Raw genomic sequence first — 6,569 nt, 5'->3', positions numbered from 1 at the left:
AACGGGGAAATGCAAAGAACCAGCAAATGAGATATTTGCAAGGTGAACAGACCCAGTGGTAATTGTGTATTTGGAAAAAAGGCAAAGGGATGGAGAAACAGTGCTCCGCATCTCCACCGCTCTGGTCTGTTTCCACGACACTTTGCAGGGAAATTGCTCTGCTTGAGAATTTGCAATGCCCGCTCACCTCCGCTGAGTATGTTCACTGCCAGCTGTCCTTCAATTTCCAGAAGGAAAAGGAGCTGGGATTCATGGCTGGCCTGTGCTTCCCTTTTCCCAGGACGGGCTGCAACCCACCAGCCTGTTCACAGATGTGCCATGAATTTTACAGCGCTGTGTTTAAGCAGAAGAGGGCACCCACGAGGGCTCCCGAGCCCGGCGCAGGGGGGAAAGGCAGGTTGAGCATCTGGCTTGGCGGGGATGCTCACACACGGGAGATGGACCTCCAGCATCCTCTGGCATCTCTGGTGGTCTCCAAAGGAAGCAGGGGACCGAGCAGGCAGTATCATCAAGGAAAGGAGCGGGAAGCAGTGAGGTTTTGCAGTGCTCGTCCTCCGGCCATGCCCCAGGAGAGGTGTCCAGTGTGTGCTCCTCCACGCAGGTCCTCCCCGCAAACGGCGCTACCTACATCCGTGCTTCCAGGCAGCTCCCACCCACCACCAGCATCTGGAACCAATTCCTCCTGCTGGGACAGCAGGAGAGGACACGGAGCAGCAGCAGAAATTGCTTTCTTCCATCTCCACTAGAAGCATCAGGAAGCCACTCTTAAGCTGGCTTTGCAGCAACACCGCTCTCAAAGAAGCACTTCTTGGCCAAAAGGAAAAGCTCCCTGTTAAATAGCAGTTTTCATGAAAGGCAGCTTAAGAACTTCTTATTTCTAATTGAACCGCCCAAATTCCCAAACGCCATGCGCACTCACCGCCCTCCAAAGCAGCACGTAATACATCTCCACATACCAGCACACGGCCTGAGAGCTGAAATACTGTACGCATTAGTTCATCTGAGGGAGGAAGAGAGTTATCTGATTAGTGATCTGCAAGATTTAAGAACTGACATGAGATTTATCACAGTGTTTTTGCACTCGTCTGCCTTATGTACTCAAACGGGATTTATTTTAGGTCTGAGTTGTTCCTATTTGGGATTTGAAGAGGACAAGGAAGGAAATGGATGCCTGCCCTGCTATGTCCTTCATTCAGTGAGGCATATAGGCCCATGCCTAAATTTACCCATGTGACAGGTCTCTCTGAAGTCAGTACAAGTATTTTTGTGCCTAAACGTAGGCACGTATTTTAAATACCTTGTTAAACTGAGGCTTGGACACGGCAATCCAAAGAAACATTCATGATTTTAAGCTTGTTCCAAGCCCTGCTCTTTTAAGAGCTTCTTTCAAGTTGCCCAAAATCTTTACGAGCTTTTAACTTCCCCTAAGCAAGTTGTGGCTCTAGCAAGATACAGAAGTATCCATAAAAAGAGCAGATAACTAGAAGCATAATGGCCGTACAGGGCCAAATCCTGAATCCATCTAGTTTTGTGCTGTTCCTGGCAGTGGCCACAGAGCAGAAGAAAAACGGGTGACAACTGTCTCACTTTGCATTCGAAAATTATCTGAGCTTCCACCTAAGTGATCTCATCGTGGAATCCACATCTTAAGCCGCCTCGCAGCTTAGGAAATACTCTTGCAGATGGGAATGGGAATGAGACGTTATAATGCAAGTAAATGTTATGCAAGACGTCCGCGTTGTCCCGCTCTGCGGCGCGCTTTGCCGAGCGCGGCTCAGCTCCCGTTCAAGAGGAGCATTCCCAGGATGCAGCTCCGAGAGTTTGGGGTTTTACAGCTGTCACGACAGTAATTTTCTCAGCTTTGTAAGGTTCCCTCATATCCTGTTCGAGCTGGCTTATCTCTGGTTAGAGCCGATGTTGCTACACGGCATTCTTCGGGAACAGATGTTCTATCTGATCCCGCGTCGTGGCGCGCGGCAGCCCCATTTTGAAACAATTAGCCTGTCACAGTTGAAAGAAACCTAATGGTTGGCTGCTTGTGCACTTTGGGAAGAAAAAAAAAACGGAATTAGAACTAACCTATGATTTATATTTTTTTCCAAGTGTGCTAAGTTGCTCTAAATTTGCAGTTCACTAAAACAGCAGCATGTCCTGGTCCAGCTGCCAGCCCTAAGATTTGTTACCTGAAGAAGCAATTTTTTTTTGGTAAAGCTACTAGCACCAGCAAAGGTCTTCCCCGGTTCCACAAGCAACAACAAAAACGTACTGCAAATCTCTATTTAGACAAATTAAAAGTTAATGAGTTAGTGCAAAGTGTTTAGAGCAGTGGGGTTCAGAGTTCCAAGACCACAGACTGCTGTCGACAAACAAAATATACATCGTGCCATCCTAGGCAGTCCTAATTAAGCCTTTAGTGGAACATACTATGGAGGCGATGGCAAACACACAACCGAGGCCACGTACCCGTGGTTTGCGACTCCAGTAGTCTGCAGACCACAGTTTGGGAGCCATCCATGCAAAGTGCTAATGCAAACACAGTAAATCACAAGTTGCTCTAAATGGCTGTAGCACCATAAAAGTCACAGGCGCTACATGCAGATTTATATCAGCTGAGAATTTGATCCCCTACATTAAGCGGCACTAATAGTCACCAAAAAAAAATAAAAGCAGACTGCTATAATAAAATTGTGTGACTCTGATCCTACTGAGGTTCCTCCAACCCAGTTCCACTTGGAGAAATAGATCTTGCGGTCATACTGATCCAGACCAAAATGAGTGAGAGCCCAGCCCAGGGCCACGCTGCTGCCAACACGAACTCCTTTACTTTATCTGCTTTATATTCTCGCCAGCATAATTTATAACCCTCCTTCTCACCCTCTCCCTTTTTCCCTGCAACTCCTTTTTTAGCATGCGTTTGGAGGCTGTTTCTCTGCAGCTGATGCTACCTTGCCAGCACAGGGCACGCTAGTGATGAAGACCACGATGACCGGAGCAGCCTCTGGACTCCGCGTTCTTGCGGAGCCGTAAAGGGCAGGTGTTGCAGAACATCCCAGCTGGCAGGGAGATAGTCCAGCCCAGCAGGCCCAGGTTGGGAGCCTGGGCAGGAAAAGCATCGCCGATAACAGCTAAATACCAAAGACGGAGAGAGGAGACAAGCTGAGGGTCAGTAGACGGCTTGGAAGCCACAAGCTTCAATTACTGATGAGCTGCACGCAACGGCAGAGGCTGCCTGAAATAAAACTACTTCTATCAGCCAGCACTCAAGGCAACCACGTTTTTGAAGCACAACTGAATGGCTTTCCTCTCTGCAACTGCTCACAAGCCGTAGCTGGGAAGCAATCCTGCCAGAAAAAAAAGAAAAAAAAATAATGAGAGAAATGCTTTCTCAGGCTCTGAGAAGCACCACATAGCACAGATATGCCAGACACATGCCCATGTATTATATACATGTCAGATATGTAACGCTTTTCATAAGTACATTTTATTTTCAAGCAGACAGTCCTTACTTAAACTGCTTTGAGCTTTCTGAGATTCATCTCAGGGTTAAGGAAGGGAGTGGAACAGTCCTACATTGGCCAAGACCCATCCAGGTCACTGCTAACTCCAAATATTTATGCGAGCTGCCAACTCTCCTCAAAGCTCTCAGAAATAAAAGTTGGAAGACATGGACTCTTGAGAAACTTGCACCAATGGTGATATCAGAAAACGACACTTGGTCCATGTCTACTACCTGTTAATCACTATGACCTGGTGTCCCTTCTGTCTGGTGCAGGGAAAGAGCCACCGTAGCCCGAAGGAGACATCTCCAACAAGCAGGGTGGCTCAATCCTAGAGGAGCTGCCCACAGACCATATGGATCTGAATCCCACCCTTATCTGTGCACAGATGTTTTGTGATGAAAGTCTTTTTAGTTCCCCCAGGATATTCCTCCTAGATTCAGCACAAATGAAAGATTGATTTAGGCTTTTTTAATCCTCCAAAACTGGCTTTCTACCACCAGATTCTTGCACATGTTCCGAATGTAACATTCACAGACTTAATTAAAAGGGTTATAATTCTTGGCTGGGTACTTTTAACTGCAGTTGAGGCATTGGCAGAGCTCTGCGCACTAATTCACCTCCACGTAAACACGATTGTTTTAAATGAACTACAGACAAGGTTTAACTGTAAAAACATCTCCACATTTTGAAGTACTTTAAAGTGTTCAGTTCTGAGTTTGTTTATTTATTAAGACCAGAACTTACCTTTTCCCAGCTAACAAAGAATATTTTCAAAACCAAACGTGGGGGATGTCGCAACAGCCCCCAACAATAACATGACGCTTGTAAGTCACAAGGCTGAGCCTTAAGCTCCGCTGGGATTTCACGGTGAGGATTTTCCCTTTCTTAGCCGGCTGCTCATTTCCTTACAAGCAGGAATGCCTTCTGGATTCAAAGCCAAGTTGCAGAAGTGAAAACAGTAAGAGGTATTCACTTGGCTGCCTCGCTTTAAATGTTTCTGGCATGCAGTTCTCCTTCTAGTTTGCAACAAAAAGTGGCAGAGGAACACTGTGTATACATTAGAACGGTTGTACTTTCTCCGAGCAGACACGCTTCCAGGAGGCGGCAGATTAAAGAAGTGCTGCGACTTCAGACAGAGAAAAATAACATCTTGCCAGTTGTGTTTATTTGTAGGGACACATGATTTATGCTTTCCCAGTTGCAGAGTGGTGGAGAGAAATGGGTCACGTGGCAACTGTTTAGATAATCCCCAAGGAAATTCAGGCTGCATCAGGCAGGAGAGATAGGGCTTGTTCTTTCGGATGAGAGAGGCTGGGAGATGGGAGACATGAGATTTCCTCAAGTTCTTAGAATGAAGATCAAGGCTCTGATTTTCCAGAAAAGATTGAGTGCGGGTTGCAAGAAGGAAGCAATTAAGATAACAACAAAAATAGCCCAGATATGCTGGGATGAACAGTCCTTTCCTGGTATCTAGTAGGGACTGTCTGTACAATTGGCCCAGTGCAGGGAAAAGGAAAAACAGTTCCCAAAGGATCCTCACCTGTGGGACAATCCAACAACAGGCAGCAAAACTGCTCCTACAAACATAGAAAGGGGACTTGTCACCATCCTACCCAGCCTCCTGCTCTTCATTTTCCACAAGGATCCTTGTCTGCGGTGTGGGCTCTGCCCCAGCTCCCCAAACCCTCCTGGTTTTAGCAGGAACTGCAGAAACTGGCCAGCACCATTCCAAGCACAGCAGGGAAGGACCCAGTGACAGCTCCTGCCCTGAAAACGGACACACCGAATCTGGAAGAGGCAATAGCACAATTGCTTGGAAAAACAAAGAAAATATTTATTGCAAAAACAGCTTTATTCAGTTGATCGCCCCCAGTTATACTAGGAAAAGGAATAAATAAACAAAATGAACTTTCAAGCGTCTGGCACAGAAAGAAACAACGGTGCAGCAGCCTGAGCACAGACCACGAGATGCCCCTCAAGCTCGAGCTGCCAAGTTTGCGGGGCAGGAGGCCCCTCGTGCAGCACCGTGCCCAGCAACACATCATCCCAGGCGCTAATTTGGGCTCAGGAGCACAAATACCCACCGCTAAGGGTGGCGGGGAGCTCTGCCTAAGAAGCTGTATTAAACTGTTGACATTAACAGACATAACTGCTGTTTAAGCAGATGCTGGGGGTCGCAGCAAGCGCCGCGTTTGATCAGCGGCTCCGTGCCTGCTGCTCTGCCATAGGTGCTGATTAGGGAAACAGCAGGGAAGGAGCAGCAGCTTTGCAACACGGAAGACGGTATTTATGTGACAGATGCAGGATGCTGAACGCCCTTCTCCAAGGGCACGTGGTGCAGGAAGAGCACAGGCAATTTCCAAGACTGTCAGAACTCAAACGGGGAAAAAAGAATGACAGGATGCCATTCACCCAGCAAAATCCCTGGTCACTCTGAGAAGTCTCTCTCAGAACCCATTAAAAATAAGCTCTAAGTCATCGTTACAGTGGCAGATTTTTACATGGTGATCAAACAGTTGGCTATTAAGGTGATGATAAGCTGTGGGAGTAAAATTGTACATTTATTAAGAAAAAGGCACCAATCTGAAGGGAATGTATCGTCTGACGCTAAGAAATCAAGCATGTTTTAGCAGCCAGTTTTCACAACTTCCATCTCTGGATTGTGAAGGTGAACAGCACGTTGTCTAATTTGTCATAATTTAGGTAAGATTAAGTCTGCACATGAAGTTTTCTGCTACCTATACTGAAAAACACCACAGTTCAGTTAAACAGGAGCAAGGACGACACTCGCCTCAGACAAACTAACTCCCAGTTTATAGCTGAAGTCCTGTCCCAAGAGGCAACAGTGCCAAGGAAGGAGATTCCCAACCTATCATGAATCACATGTGGTCCTTCGCAATCTGTACATTCCTTCTACTGCTACTGCCACCACGACACTGCACCTCCCTTTTTACTTATAGGAGGAAGGAAGAGGGGGGGAAAAAAAGGGATTTTTGTACCTTACTTCCAAATTGCCATGTTTTACTTATCAAAGACAGAAAAAAACAGCCTGTAGAAAACTTTAAAAAG

Source organism: Tinamus guttatus, unplaced genomic scaffold, assembly GCF_059628265.1.
Source record: "Tinamus guttatus ecotype Peru unplaced genomic scaffold, ASM5962826v1 Tinamus_guttatus_pri_ptg000048l, whole genome shotgun sequence".
NCBI classification, from domain to species: Eukaryota; Metazoa; Chordata; class Aves; order Tinamiformes; family Tinamidae; genus Tinamus; species Tinamus guttatus.
This window is presented reverse-complemented; position numbering follows the sequence as displayed.